Here is a 15276-nt window from a genome sequence, read left to right as displayed (position 1 = left end):
TGGTCCCACTGTCAGTATAACAGTGGGTTCTACATGCTGATGACTCCCAAATTTCTATCTCCAACCCATATATGTATAATGAGTTGAACTCCAAACGCATATACATAATTGCCCACTTGACCTCTCCATATAGATATCTAATAGGCATCTCAAACTTAACATATTCAAAACTGAATTCCTAATCCAACACTACTGTCAGCCTCCCCTAAACCTGTTCTGCCTGTAGATTTCCTCATTTCAATAAATGGCAACCCCATCCTTCCAGTTCCTCTGGCCAAAAACCTTGGGTGTCATCATTAATTCCTCCCTCTCTTATACTCCAAATTAAATTAGTCAGCTCTACTTTAAAAAAAACTTTGAGAATCCAAACAGTTCTCACCCCCACCATTGCTAAAACCCTGGTTTAAGCCATCACCTCTTGGATCACTGAAGGAGACTTCTTACTGGTCTCCCTAGCTGTATTGAGGAACTACAGTGACTCCAAAAGGACAGGAATGTTTTGGTATATTTTGTTTACTGCTGTATTCCAGCACATAGTAAGTGCTCAATAACTATTTGTTTTAAAAAAAGTACTTAAAAATTAAGTCCTTGGGGATAAAATGTTCACAAAACATATATCCCACAAAGGACTATCCAAGATACATAAAGAACTCCTCCAACTCAATAATAAAGACAACGTAATTTTTTAATGGGCAAAAGATATTAACAAAACTTCACAAGATATATAAATGGCCAATAAGCACAAGAAAAGTTCTCAACCTCATTATTCATCAGAGAAATGCAAATTAAAAACAAAAATACTATCACGCGTCCACAGTTATGGTTAAAATTCACAAGACTGACAACGTCAAATGTGAGCAAGGATGTAGAACAACCAGAACTCTTATAAAATCTTTGAGGAGCATAAAAAGGAACAATCACTTAGAAAGACGTCTGGTAGTTCTTTACAAAATTAAACATATACCTACTCAATGACCCAAAATTCTTCTCCTAGGGACTTACCCGAAAGAAAACATACCGTGTTTCCCCAAAAATAAGACCTAGCTGGACCATCAGCTCTAATGCGTCTTTTGGAGCAAAAATTAATATAATTTTTTTATTACAAAATTTTTTTATTTTATTTTATCTTATTTTACTATAAGACCGGGTCTTTAATATATATAATATGACATGAAATGACATGACATAATATAATATATAATATAACCGGGTCTTATATTAATTTTTGCTCCAAAAGATGCATTAGAGCTGATGGTCCGGTTAAGTCTTATTTTCAGGGAAACACAGTATGTCATAAAATGACTTAAATCAAAATAGTGGTTGTCCCTAGAAGGTAAAGGCATGAATAGACATGAGAGAACTTCCTGAGGTGATGGTAAGGTTGGATTACAAGGCGTATGCATTTGTCAAAACTCAGTGAATATACCCTTAATATTTTTGTATTTCATTGCATGTAAATTTTACTTCAATAAATATTGAACTCCAGTTGATATGCATATTGAAGTATATTTAGGGGGAAGTATACTGATAATTCATTTTAAAATGCATCAAAAAATAAGATGTGTGTGTGTGGAAAGATTAGATAGATATAGACAGACAGTTATGTGATAAAATATGTACAGTAAAATATTAATGGTAGAATCTCAGTGGTGAGAATACCTGTTCGTTTTTTTTGGTCCATTTTTAAACCTTTCAATTTTTCTGTTGTTTGAAAATTTTCCTCATAAAATATTAGGGGAGAGGTGAGACTAACTCCTGCTTTTCAAACAAGTCCCCAGAATGGCAGTCGTTAACAGTTGGTGGTAGCGAAAGATCCTCAAACACTCGATTAAGGGCATTTCATTTTCATGATACAGGTAGATTCAAGAAAGAGCTCCAGTGTTAGAGATCCCACACTAATTAAAAGGAAGTTCTTATTTCTCAATATGCCCTGTTCAATTCTAAATATAACATCTAGTGATACTTCCCTTCTCAAGCTTGATTACTATGCTTAATTTATCTTTGTTAGATATTTGGAAAGTATGTACTTAAGTGGGCAGGGGGACCATAAGCCTCCTCCCACTTCATTAAGTATTTATTAAATATTGTACAGAAGATATAAAAGTACTTTATTTACCTCCATCCCTGCAAGCCATAGGTAATTCTGCTTTTTTTATTTTGCTAGTTTGACAGCTGCAAAGGGACATGCTGTTGCTCTAACCTGAATTTCCCTGATTACTAACAAACCTGCACATCTGATGCTTACTGGTTATTTGGATGCACTCTTCTGGAAAATGCTTATCCTCCCAGTCATGTGTTTTTCTACTCAGTTACCATTCTCGTCAACTTGTAAAAGGTTTTTGTACTTTATCACTGTCCTCAACATTGCAAACATTTCTTCTATCTTCTGCTTACACACACATTTTTTTCTTTTATAGCTTCTGCTTTCTATTCCTGCTTCAATAAGCATCCCCACACCCGCACACCCAGATTACTCAGGAATTCTAGATTACACAGGCATTTGCCCAGATTTTCTTGAGGTATTCTTGTTGTACTTTTTGTTTCACACGCAAGTCTTAAATTCCGTCTGGAATTTAAATAAGTCCTATATTCATCTGGAATTTTAAGTAAGTCCTACATGGTATAAAACTGGATTCCAATTTCATTGTTTCCAAGGGGGTGACTAGTTGTGCTACCACCAATTATTAAGTTATTCAGGACTTCCAAGAGAGCTGAGGACAATGGCAGCTACATAACTATCTTCACAAATAGTAAGAAAAAAAAGAAGGAAAAAATAAAGTCTACATTAAAATCATACCTGCAGCATTATTTGAAGATACAGAATGACAAAATTGAAAACTAACTGTGAATAAAAAGAGAAAAATCCCCACTATTACTTCCAACGAGTCACAAGGCTTTATGGCAGCAAAAGCAGACTAAGAGAAAAACCACAGAAAGGACAGAAAAGGAAGGATAATCAAGGGGCCTGAAGGTGATTTGGAATGACTTCTAGAAAGATTAAATCCACACAAAATGTGAAAATACTGGAAAAGTGTCCAGGCAGAACAGACCACAGACTATAAGGAAGAGATTTCAAAGTACATTTAATTTAAAGAGGCAAGTATGATTTAAAGGAGCAAGTTAATTTTAAAAGACAGGGGTGATTAAATGAGAATTCTTTGAAATGCGGATGGGAGAAAAAAGACAAAAAGGAAGAGAGATGCATCCTTTGGCAACTGGGTGGTGATGGGTAAAAAGGAAAGGGAGAAATGTTGAGGGTTCTGCAAGACAAAAGAGAACCATAAAAGTGGAGCCTTAACAAAGGTCCTCTAAAACAAAATAAAACAAAAAACCTTCTAAAGTATTTGGATTTTGCTGTGACAGAAGAGGGTGCCATTAAATTAGGAATATTATAAAACACCAATACCATAAAAATGAACAAGAGAAAAGTCCATACAGAGCTATTACAGAAAATCAGGAAAGAAAATTTCAAATATATCAACTGAGGGAAATCTTCCTGATAACAGCAAAGCAGAAGAAAATAAGAGGTACTAATCTATACAAAATTAAACACACTCAAACATTTGAGTATATAAAAAACCATGAATCATAAATTCAAAAATAATATCAGAAATGGACCACAAAAAAGACAAACAGAAAGGAAGACAAGAAGAAAGGAAGGGAGGGAAAGCAGGAAGGAAGAAGGGGGAGAAAGAGAGGAAGTTAGGAAAGAAGGATGGATGGAAGGAAAAAAGGGAGGGAGGGAGGGAGGAAAGAGGAAGGAAGGAAGGAAAGAAAGAAGGAAGGAGGGAAGGGTGGGTTGGGTGCCCTCCTCTTGTAGTTGAGCCTTGGTTGCTGTTTGAACGTCAATAGGCGGGACTGACGCTCGCTCGGGCTGATTAGAAGTTGTAAGGGCTGGCCGCGACTACAGTGGAGGAGCTGTGCTGCAGGGGCTGATGCTACAGAACAGGATTCACTTTAGCAGGGCTCTGGGGCCTGCCCAGTAGGCCCTTTGGGTGTGTTGTCCCTGGAGGCAGTGGGTGCTGTTCCAGCTGGGTCCAAAGTTGCCCACTGGGCCTGCCAGCCCCAGAGTCTCCCACTTCAGGCCAAGTTCATCCGCAGCCTGTGCCCTGCCCAGGGCCACATGCGCTCATGCTAGGCTTGGATGCTAACTGATGCTAGCTGTCCACAGTGCTGGGCTTAGGGCTGCTCAGTCAAAGGTACAGGATATGCCGAAGCCAGATGCTGCTTGTTTGGGTTTTGTGAATCTTTGAGAGATTTTAGGAAAGTCTGCATCATGAGTCAAAACAAGCTGTTTATATGGAAAAGCCACTGGAAGTGGCTTGGGAGGGCCCGACAGTTGGGTGGGGAGGGTCTCAAGGAATTGGGGTGAACAAATGGGGTCAGCCAGGTTGATGGAGACTCAGATATTGTGGTACCTGCATCTGCACGCTGGGATGGGGGAGGGCTCAACAAAGAAACAATGGCTTCCACCAGCTCCTCTGTCAAGGAGAAAGCTGCCACTCCAACCCTTGCCCTGAAGCCAGAAAATGCCAGCTCCTCCCCGTATGTCCCTGGTGCCTTTCAAGCTGCTGCCCCAGTGTTGGAGCATGGAGTAAAAGAGTCCATCAGCAAGTAAGTCTGTGTGGAGGCCATTGAAGAGGAGCGCCTAGGACTCCAGCCACCCTCCACCTCATCTCAGCCACAAACTCCACTGGTTTTCACAGCCAGTCACACTTCTCTTCCCAACACTGAAAACTTGGGCTGGGACCCCTTGCTCCTCCGGGGGGAAACTCCACAGCCAAGATATCCCTCCCAATTTTTAATGGTTACACATGAGTGTGGGACCTGCTCGTTCCACGTCTCCACCCCTCCTACCACTGTCCAGGTGACTTCTTCTGTGCATCCTTAGTTGTGGGATTTCGGTTCAGCTAGAATTCAGATGATTCTCAATGATGATTGTTCTGTAGTTCAGTTGTAATTTTGATATGGTCATGAGAGGAGGCAAGCACAGTATTTACCAAGTACTCCCCCATCTTGACTGCATCTCCACCTAAAATTTTCTTTTTTTAAACAATTGATTTTTATCTGTCTTGTTTCTAACTAAAACAAAAATTAAATAATGTAGGTTTAATGGTGTTTGTCCTTTCCTCAAGCATATAGAAATCTTCAGTTATGGGACAAATACCCTAGAGATGACATATACATCAGCCTGCTACCTCAGACACTCTTTAGATAGTTTTATTTACAATTTGTCATTTTGCATATGTATTATACATAAATATCACAAGCATAACCTCTGGGTATATTATGATGATGCATTTCATAAAACAGAAAGATGAATCATCAATGCAGCAAGATTTGCTAAAGATAAGGTGATGACGCTTTGCAAAATAACTACAATCAGCAGAGAGAGGCTCAAAAAACAAAATACTGCATATCAAACTAATAACATTTTCAATAAAACTTTTGAGTTACTAGCTAAGTTCTGTTTAGTCCTTTCTTTAACACATGTTGTAGGCAAATAAAAGAATAAAAAACAATTCATCAATGGTGTTCAAATTACAAATTCTGGTTCCTTCAGTGCTCAAGCACATATAATAAATAAAATCAACTGGAATATCTAAATTTTTCAATAGTAAGCCCCATTTACATCAGCTACAACCAGCAAACCCTCTCTGAATAAGAAAAGTTAGAATAAATTAATTTCCTCTCACTAAAATACAGAATAAAGTTAATATTTCTTCAAATATTGTATAAAAAAGTAGTTTTCAGACCATCCATTTCAAAGCTAAATTATCTGCTAGCCATAGCCATCTCCAATGTTGATGTCCCACAACTCTTCCAAACCAAAGCAAAACTGTTGAACTAAGCAATCACTTCTCAGTGTAGTTGTTAACACTACACTGATAAAGTTGGGACAAGGTGCAATCATTGATAACTGATTTAATTTTTCATTTTCCTTGAAACTCCAAGAAAGTATATAGTAGGTTCACAAAGTTTATATTTTTATATTCAATCAACTAACATTTTCAAACCACAATGTCTTAAGCCACTTTATCAACCTCTTCCTTCAGCTACAGAGAAGACAAGCATGATTCAGTAACTACTAGAATGGAGTTGGGAAATTAAGACACTAATACTTAGAAAATGACCTTAGACAAAATCACTTACCCTCCCAGAACACTCTTAAAAAATAAGAGATTCAAATGAAATGATCTCTAAAGTCCCTTCCAGTTCTAAAATACTATAAACCTTTATATTTAAAACAAAACCCTAATGTTTAATAACATACAAAATTGAATCTTACTACATTCTATCCCCTTCTGGAAAGAATACAAAAAAGGACAAATAATTTTACCAAGTGCAGAATATATTGCTGACTTTTCAAACCTCTTCCCAGATATAGCTCTATCAGCAGAGTAGATTGAATGTGTACTTCTAAGAGTTTGGGGTACCATTTTAAGCAAGAAATTACTTTAAATTCCTACATTTTTAATTTTTTCTTCATAATATACGGTGTGCTTTTAACATAAAATGATGTTTCAACTTAACTACCTAAAATTGAGACTAATGCAATACTTCTGTCCTGGAATAGCTAGGAGTTCTCCTTCACCTTACCCCAAGCCTCCAACCCCACATCAACAGTGGGAGAAAAAAAGATAAAGGAATAATCATCCATTTCCTACTTGAAAATTCAAATGAACACAAATTATAACACTTAAAAATTCAGCAATAGCATTTTAAAGTACAAGTTTCTCCTCCACAGATCTTAAAACTTGGGAAGGAAAAATTGGGGGAATTTTCTTAATTACTAAATATTGCCTATTGTAATGGTTTTGTTAAAACCTTATGTTAGCTTCTACAATTTGGGACACAAAGGTCCCTGTTTCAAATTAATCTGAAGATAATTTATGTTTGTCCATTTGAACCACTAGTAAACTCAGAAGGAATACATTTTTAAAAACTATATCTAGTCCACTACTAAAGAGTATCATCACGTAAGTCCATTCACCAACTAATACATTTTCCAACAGCTACATCTTACGCAAATTTTAATGAACTTGTTTCATTTAATATGAAGAGTACTGAAATATGACTAAGTTCAGTAGTTTCTAACGTAAATTATTTTAATTTTTAAAATTAAATTAAAAAATTTAAATTCACAAACCTTTACAGAGCACATACTAGATTTCAAATACTTTAATTATCAAATAAAAATCCGTAAGACAGTCGATAACATGAAAGAAATTTCTAAATTAAAATTTTTTAAATTTTCAATTAGTTTACACACAATACTATATTAGTTTCAGGCGTATAACAGTGATTAGATATTTATATGACTTATGAAATGATCACCCTGATAAGATTAATAACCATCTGACAGCATACATAGTTATTACAATGTTATTGCCTGTGCTGTACTTCATATCCCCTTAACTGTTTTTGTAAGTGGCAATTAATACTTCTTAATCCCTTCATCTTTTTCACCCATCCCCCCCAACCAACTCCCATCTGGCAACTATCAATTTGTTCTCTGTATCTATGAGTTTGTTTCCATTTTGTTTCATTTGTTTTTTTAGATTCCACATATAATCGAAATCATATGGTATTTGCCTTTCTCTGACTTATTTCACTTAATATAATACCCTCTGAGTCCATCCATGCTGTTGCAAATGACAAGATTTCATTCTTTTTTATTGCCAAGTAAAATTCCATTGTGTTTATATACCACCTCTTCTTTATCCATTTGTCTATCAATGGACACTCAGGTTGCTTCCATATCTTGGCTATTGTAAATAATGCTGCAATTAACATAGGGGTGCACATATCTTTTCATATTAGTGTTTTGAATTTCTTCGGATAAATACCCCACAGGTGGAATTGCTGGGTCATATGGTAGTTCTATTTTTAATTTTTTGAGGAACCTCCTTATTGCATTCCATAGTGGCTGTACCAATTTCAATCCCACCAACAGTGCACAAGGGTTCCCTTTTTTCCACATCCTCACCCACACTTGTTTTGATTTACTGATGATAACCATTCTGACACGTGCGAGGCACTATCTCATTATTGTTTTAATTTGCATTTCCCTGTGATTAGTGATGCTGAACAGCTTTTCATATGTCTATTGGCTATCTGAATGGCCTCTTTGGAGAAATGTCTATTCAGATCCTCTACCCATTTTTTAATCAAATTGTTTGGGTTTTTTGGAGTCAAGTTCTATGAGTTCTTTATATATTTTGAATGTTAACCCTTTACCAAATATTTTATGGACATGTATCTTCTCCCATTCAGAAAGCAGTCTTTTCTTTTTTTGATGGTTTCCTTTGCTATGTAAAACCTTTTTAATTTGATGTAGTACCATTTGTTTAATTTTTCTTCATTCCCCTGCCCAAGGAGACATATGCAAAAAAATATTACTAAGAGTAATGTCAAAGAGTTTGCTGCCTATGTTTCCTTCTAGGTTTTATGGTTTGGGGTCTTACATTTGCCTTTAATCCATTTTGAGTTTTTTCTTGTATATGGTGTAAGAAAGTAATCCAATTTCATTCTATTGCATGTATCTGTCCAGTTTTCCCAACACCATTTACAGGCAAGACTCTTTTTACCCCATTGTATTTTCTTGTCTCCTTTGTCATAGGTTAATTGACCATACAGACATGGGTGTATTTCTGGGCATTCTATTCTGTTCCATTGATCTATGTTTCTGTTCTCTTATGCCAATACCATGCTGTTTTGATTACTGTAGTCTTGTAATATAATTTGATATCTGGTAGTGCAGTACCTCCAACTTTGTTCCTCTTTCTCAATATTGCTTTGCTTATTCAGGGTCTTTTGTGGTTCCTTATAAATTTTAGGATTATTTGTACTAGTTCTAGTGAAAAATGCCTTTGGTATTTTGATAGGGATTGCTTTGGGTAGTATGGACATTTTAACAATGTTAATTTTTCCAATCTATGAGCACGGTATATCCTTTCATTTATTTCTGTCTATGTCTTATGATTTTCTGAGTACAGGTCTTTTACCTCCTTGGTTACATTCATTCCAAGGTATTTTATTCTTTTTGATGCAATTGTAAATGAGATTTTTAAAAATTTCTCTTCCTGATAGTTCATTATTGGTGTATTAAAATGCAACTGATTTCTGAGTATTAATTTTGTATCCTACTTTACTGAATTCATTTATTAGTTCTAACAGATTTTTGGTGGATTCCTTAGGGTTCTCTATATATAGTATCATGTCATCTGCAAATAATGACAGTTTTACTTCTTCCTTCCCAATTCGGATGCCTTTTGTTTCTTTTTCTTGTCTGACTGCTGTGGCTACACATAGGACTTCCAATACTATATTGAATAAAAGCAGTGAAAGTGGACATCCCTGTCTTATTCCTGATCTTAAAGAAACGCTTTCAGCTTTTAAACTTTGAGTACAATCTTAGCTGTCGGTTTGTTATATGTGGCCTTCAGTATGATGAGGTATGTTCCGTTTATCCCCATGTGGCTGAGTTTTTATCGTAAATGGATGTTGAATTTTGCCAGATGCTTTTTCTGCATCTAATGATATAATCACATGATTTTTATCCTTCATTTTATTTATGTAATGTATCACATTAATTGATTTGCAAATATTGAGACAGGCTTGCATCCTGGGAATAAATCCCACTTGATCATGGTATATGATCTTTTTAATGTATTGCTGAATTCAGTTTGCTAATATTTTATTGAAGATTTTTGAATCTATGTTCATCAGAGATATTGGACTATAATTTCCTTTATTTGTAATGCCTTTCTCTGTTTTGGTATAAGTGTAATCCTGGCCTTGTAAAATGAGTTTGGAAGCCTAGCCTTCTCTTCAATATCTTTTGGAATAGTTTGAGAAGGATAGGTATTCCTTCTTTTTGGAATGTTTGGTAAAATTAACTTATGAAGCCACCTGGTTCTGTATTTTTGTCTGTTGGGAGTTTTTTGTTTACTGATTCAATTTCATTAGTAGTTATCGGTCTGTTCAGATTTCGTTTCTTTCTCATTCAGCCGTGGAAGATTGTATGTTTCTAGGAATTTATCCATTTCTTCCAGGTTGTCCAATTTGGAGGCATATAATTGTTTGTAGTATTTCCTTAAAATCCTTTGTATTTAGTGGTGTCGGTTGTCATTTCTCCTCTTTTATTTCTGATTGTATTTATTTGGGCCCTCTCTCTTTTTATCTTGATGAGAATGGCTAAAGGTTTGTCAATTTTGTTTATCTCTTCAAAGAGCCCACCTCTTGGTTTCCTTGATCTTTTATATTATTTTTTTAGACTCTATTCCATTTATTTCCACTCTGATCTTTATTATTTCTTCCCTTCTACTTATTTTGGGCTTTGTTTGCTCTTCTTTTTCTAGTTCCTTTAGATGTAAGGTTAGATTGAGATTTTTCTTGTTTCTTGAGGTAGGCCTGTATTGCTATAAATTTCCCTCGTCAAACTGCTTTTATTTTGTCCCATAGATTTGAGGTCATTGTATTTTCATTTTCATTTGTCTCAAGGTATCTTTTGATTTCTTCCTGATCTCGTTGTTAACTCTTTCATTGTTTATTATGTTATTTAACCTCCAGATGTTTGCGTGTTTTACAGTTTTCTTCTTGTAATGGATTTCTAGTTTCATACCATTGTGATTGAAGAAGATATTTGACATGGTTTTAATCTTCTTAATTGTGAGAGTTTTTTTGTGACCTATCATATGGTCTATCCTGGAAAATGGTCTACGTGCACTTGGAAAGAATGTATATTCTGCTGCTTCTGGGTGAAATGTCCTAAAAATATCAATTACGTCCAGATGGTCTAATGTGTCACTTGAGGCCATGGTTTCCTTGCTGATTTTCTGTATGGATGATCTATCCATTGATGTTAATGAGTTTTAAGGTCCCCTATTTGATTGTATTACTGTTGATCTCTCCATTTATGTCCATCAATATTTGCTTTATATATTTAGGTGTTCCTACATTGGGTGCATTAATGTTTATGAGAGTTATATCCTCTTGTTGGATTAATCCCTTTATCAGTATGAAATGCCCTTGTCTTTTGTTACAGCCCTTATTTTAATATTTTGTCTGATATAAGTATTGCTACTCCAGCTTTTTGTTCATTTCCATTTGCATGAAACATCTTTTCCATCCTTTACTTCAGTCTATATGTGTCTTTCAATCTGAAGTAGGTCTCTGGTAGGCAGCATATGTATGGGTCATGTTTTCTTTGTCCATTCAGCCACCCTGTGTTTTTTGATTGGAGCATTTAGTCCATTTACATTTAAAGTAATTATTGATAAGTATGTAGTTATTAGCATTTTATTGTTTTGATTGTTTTTGTAGCTCTTCTCTTTTGCTTTCTTATTCTCTTACTCTCTTCCCTTGTATGTTGATGACTTTCTGCATTGCTGTGTTTGGATTCCTAAATAATTTGATGTACACCATTAACTAATATAGTGTTATTTGTCAATCATATCTCAATAAAACTGGGGGAGAAAAAAAACTTAAATAATTTGACAAGATCACACAAAAGGTAAACTCCAAAGTCAGGATCTGCACACAAGTCTCCAGATTCTAAAGTACAGTGCTATTTACACTGCCCCATAATACCACTCCCTGGAAAAATTAATTCTAAATGCAGGGTGAATGTGAGTTAAGAATCAAGTGTGAGAGCTTGTCTAAATACATATGCTCAGCTCCTCAACCCCAACCTAACCTCACCAAAGAACTTCTTTTAGAGAAGTATGATACTGCACTCCCTACCCCCACTCGCACGAATGGAATCAGTGCCTAAAAGACATCTGTGATACTGTAATTTATAATAAAAATATATATCAGATTCTCCCCCAATCTAGTTCATCCTCCATCTTTCTAAAAACCTGACGTTACTCTCCTGCTTAAAGCCTCAAGTGGCTATTTGGCGTTAACCAGGTAAAGGCCAATTGCTTTACACCAGCAACCACCTCCTTACAATCAGGAATTTAGGTACTTTCCCACTTTATTTTTTTTAACCCTCTCCCACATAATCCTCACATGCAAGGCTTTCAGAATTTGAAAATTAGGTTTTCTAATTCTCCAATAGGATATCTTTCACTTTGAACTGTAATTATTCAAGATTTTTTTTTTGTACTCCCATAATAGATAATGCACTCCATCCTTTATAGGGACTCCAACTTAATTTTAATTCCCTAAGATGCAGTTTAAAACATTACAGTGTTTGTTAAATTAACTAATTACAACTAATGTCTATAATTTAAATAATTTCGGCTACCAAAAAACTAACTTCCACACAAGTTAACTTCAAATCAGTCAATGACTAACTAAAAGTCAATTTAGGAATTATACAACTAAACTATAAACTCTGCAATTTAACACAGACAACCTCTACTACCTACCTCCTTCCTAAGTTCAGTTCTCATATATAATAAGTTTTCAATAAATGGTAGCTAGTACCATCATCATTATCCCCAACTACAGATACAGTTACCATTCATAGAATATCTACATCCAGCCCCCAACCTCAAGTGTAAAAGTGTAGAGGAACTAAAATCTAGAAATGTAGAAAAATTTCTAACAATATAGAATAACTCAAATGTGTCTGAATTGTATAATATTGTTCCTTGACACAAGTATCCAAAGGAGGCAATGATCCAGAAACCCCTACAAGAAAGCTAGAATCTCCATGGGTAGTGTTAGTTGTCGGAGTTACTGAGGAAGTGGGTACTTTGAAAGCAAAGGAGAATATAGAACATGAAGAAAGACAGGAAATGGGAGGTAACAGAACAATGATATACTACAAAAATAAGTATTAAATTAACAAGTATAGCTGCAAGCAAGACTAAAAGTGCAGAGAAGCAAAAAGAGGTCAGAGAATTTCAAAGAGCAGGTTTCAGGAGCTATTCCTAAATGTGGCTTAAGACACTGTGAAACTGAATGAAGGAAAAATAAAATCACAAATGATCATATCAATTGACTCAGAAACAGCATTTGACAAAATTCAGTACCTTTTCATGGGAAAAACACTAAAAAAGTAGGAATAGAAGGAAACTACCTCAATATAATAAAAGCTATATCTGAAAATCCATATGATCATACTCATGACAAAAAACTGATTTTCCTCTAAGATTAGGAACAAGGCAAGAATGCCTACTTTTACCATTCATATTCAACATAATACTAGAAATTATAGCCAGAGTAACTGAAAATTACAAGAAAAATAAATAGGCATCCAAATTGGAAAGGTAAGAAGTAAAATTATCTCCGTTCATAGATAATTATCTTATATGTAGAAAACCCTAGAGTCAACAAAAAAACTGTTAGAATTAATAAATGAATTCAGCAAAGTAACAGACACAAAGTCAACACAAATCAGTAGCATTTCTATAACTAACAATGAACAATCTACAAAGGAAATTATGAAAACAATTCCATTTATAATAGCATCAAAAATAAAAAAAATACTGAGGAATTATACAAGGAAGTGAAAGCCTTGTACAATGAGAAATACAAAACACTGCAGAAAGAAATTAAACAAATAAATGAAAAACTTCCCATTTGCATGGATTGGAAGATTTAATACTGTTAAGATGTCAATACTACTTAAAGCGATCTAAAGATGTACTGCAAACCCTATTAAAATCCCAATGACACTTTTTGGCAGAAACAGAAAAACCCATCCTAAAAATCATATAGAATCTCAAGGGCCAAAACAATCTTGAAAAAGAACAAAGCTGGGGGACTCACACTTAGCGATTTCAAAAATTACTACAAAGCTACACTAATCAAAACAGTGTGGTACTGATAAAGGACAGACATATATAGACCAATGGAATAGAATACAGAGCCAAGAAATAAACCCTAAGATGCCGTGTTTCCTAGAAAATAAGACCTAGCCAGACCATCAGCTCTAATGTGTCTTTTGGAGCAAAAATTAACATAAGACCGGGTAATATATTATATTAGACCCAGTCTTATATTATAGTAAAATAAGACCGGTCTTATATTAATTTTTGCTCCAAAAGACACATTAGAGCTGATGGTCCGGCTAGGTCTTATTTTCGGGGAGACACGGTATATATTCAAATGATTTTTGACAAGGGTGCCAAGACATTGAATGGGGAAACGACAGTTTCTTCAACAAGTGGTGCTGGAAAAACTGGATATCCACAAGCAAAAGAATTAAGTTTGACCCTTACCTAACACCACACATAAAAATTAACTCAAAATAGATCAAAGACCTAAAACTACAAACTCTTAGAAGAACACATAGGGCAAAAGCTTCATGGATATTGCATTTAGCAGTGATTTCTTGGATGTAACACAGGCACAGGCAACACAAGAAAAAACATATAAATTGGACTTCATGAAAATTTTTAAAATGTGTGCATCAAAAGACAATACCAACAGAATAAAAAGGCAACCCACAGAATGGGAGAAAATATAGAGGGTGCCAAAAAAATGTATACACATTTTAAGAAAGGAAATAACTGTATTAAAATTGTAATACAATGAATGACGCTAGCATTCATTTGATTAATGCCATATTTTGAGCGAACATCATACTACACACTGCTACCGTAATTCAATTCAACTTCGAAAAGACATAGATAACGTCTCTTAAAATGTGTACATTTTTTGGCAACCCCGGTATTTGCAAATCATGTATCTGATAAGGGATTAATATCCAAACTATACTGGCAACTCCTAAAACTCAAAAACAGAAAAATAAACAATCCAATTCAAAATGGGCAAAGGACTGGAATAGACATTTCTCCAAAGATATACAAATGGCCAATAAGCACATAAAAAGATGGTCAACATCACAAATCATTAGAGGAAGACAAATCAAAACTATAGTGAGATACCACCATTAGGATGGCTACTATCAAAAAACAAACAAACAAAAAAAACGAAAAGCACGCAGGCGGCCTGATGGCTCAGTTGGTTAGAGTGCAAGCTCTCAACAACAGGGTCGCCAGTTCAATTCGCGCATGGGATGGTGGGCTGTGCCCCCTGCAACTAAAGATTGAAAACGGCGACTAGACTTGGAGCTGAGCTGCGCCCTCTACAACCAGACTGAAGGACAATGACTTAGATAGAGCTGATGGGCCCTGGAGAAACACACTGTTCCCCAATATTCCCCAATTTAAAAAAAATTTTTTTAAATACATGTCTTTAAAAAAATAAAAGTTAAAGTATATTTAACAGAGGAAAAAGTTAAAATTTTAGAAGCTTTTCAATAGTTTTACTCTAAAGAACAAAATCTCTACTGTGGCCAAGAAGGCCCAGACC

General features: G+C 35.2%; 1 protein-coding gene across 1 annotated transcript in view; it reads right to left on the bottom strand.

Moving 5' to 3' along the window:
• Window positions 1-15276, bottom strand: part of HERC1 (HECT and RLD domain containing E3 ubiquitin protein ligase family member 1) — a 171383-nt gene that overhangs the window by 130634 nt on the left and 25473 nt on the right.

The sequence above is a fragment of the Rhinolophus ferrumequinum genome, chromosome 6 (genome assembly GCF_004115265.2).
Source record: "Rhinolophus ferrumequinum isolate MPI-CBG mRhiFer1 chromosome 6, mRhiFer1_v1.p, whole genome shotgun sequence".
In the NCBI taxonomy this organism is placed as follows: domain Eukaryota; kingdom Metazoa; phylum Chordata; class Mammalia; order Chiroptera; family Rhinolophidae; genus Rhinolophus; species Rhinolophus ferrumequinum.
Note: the sequence above shows the minus strand (reverse complement) of the source record. Positions and strands in the feature narration are given on the sequence as shown.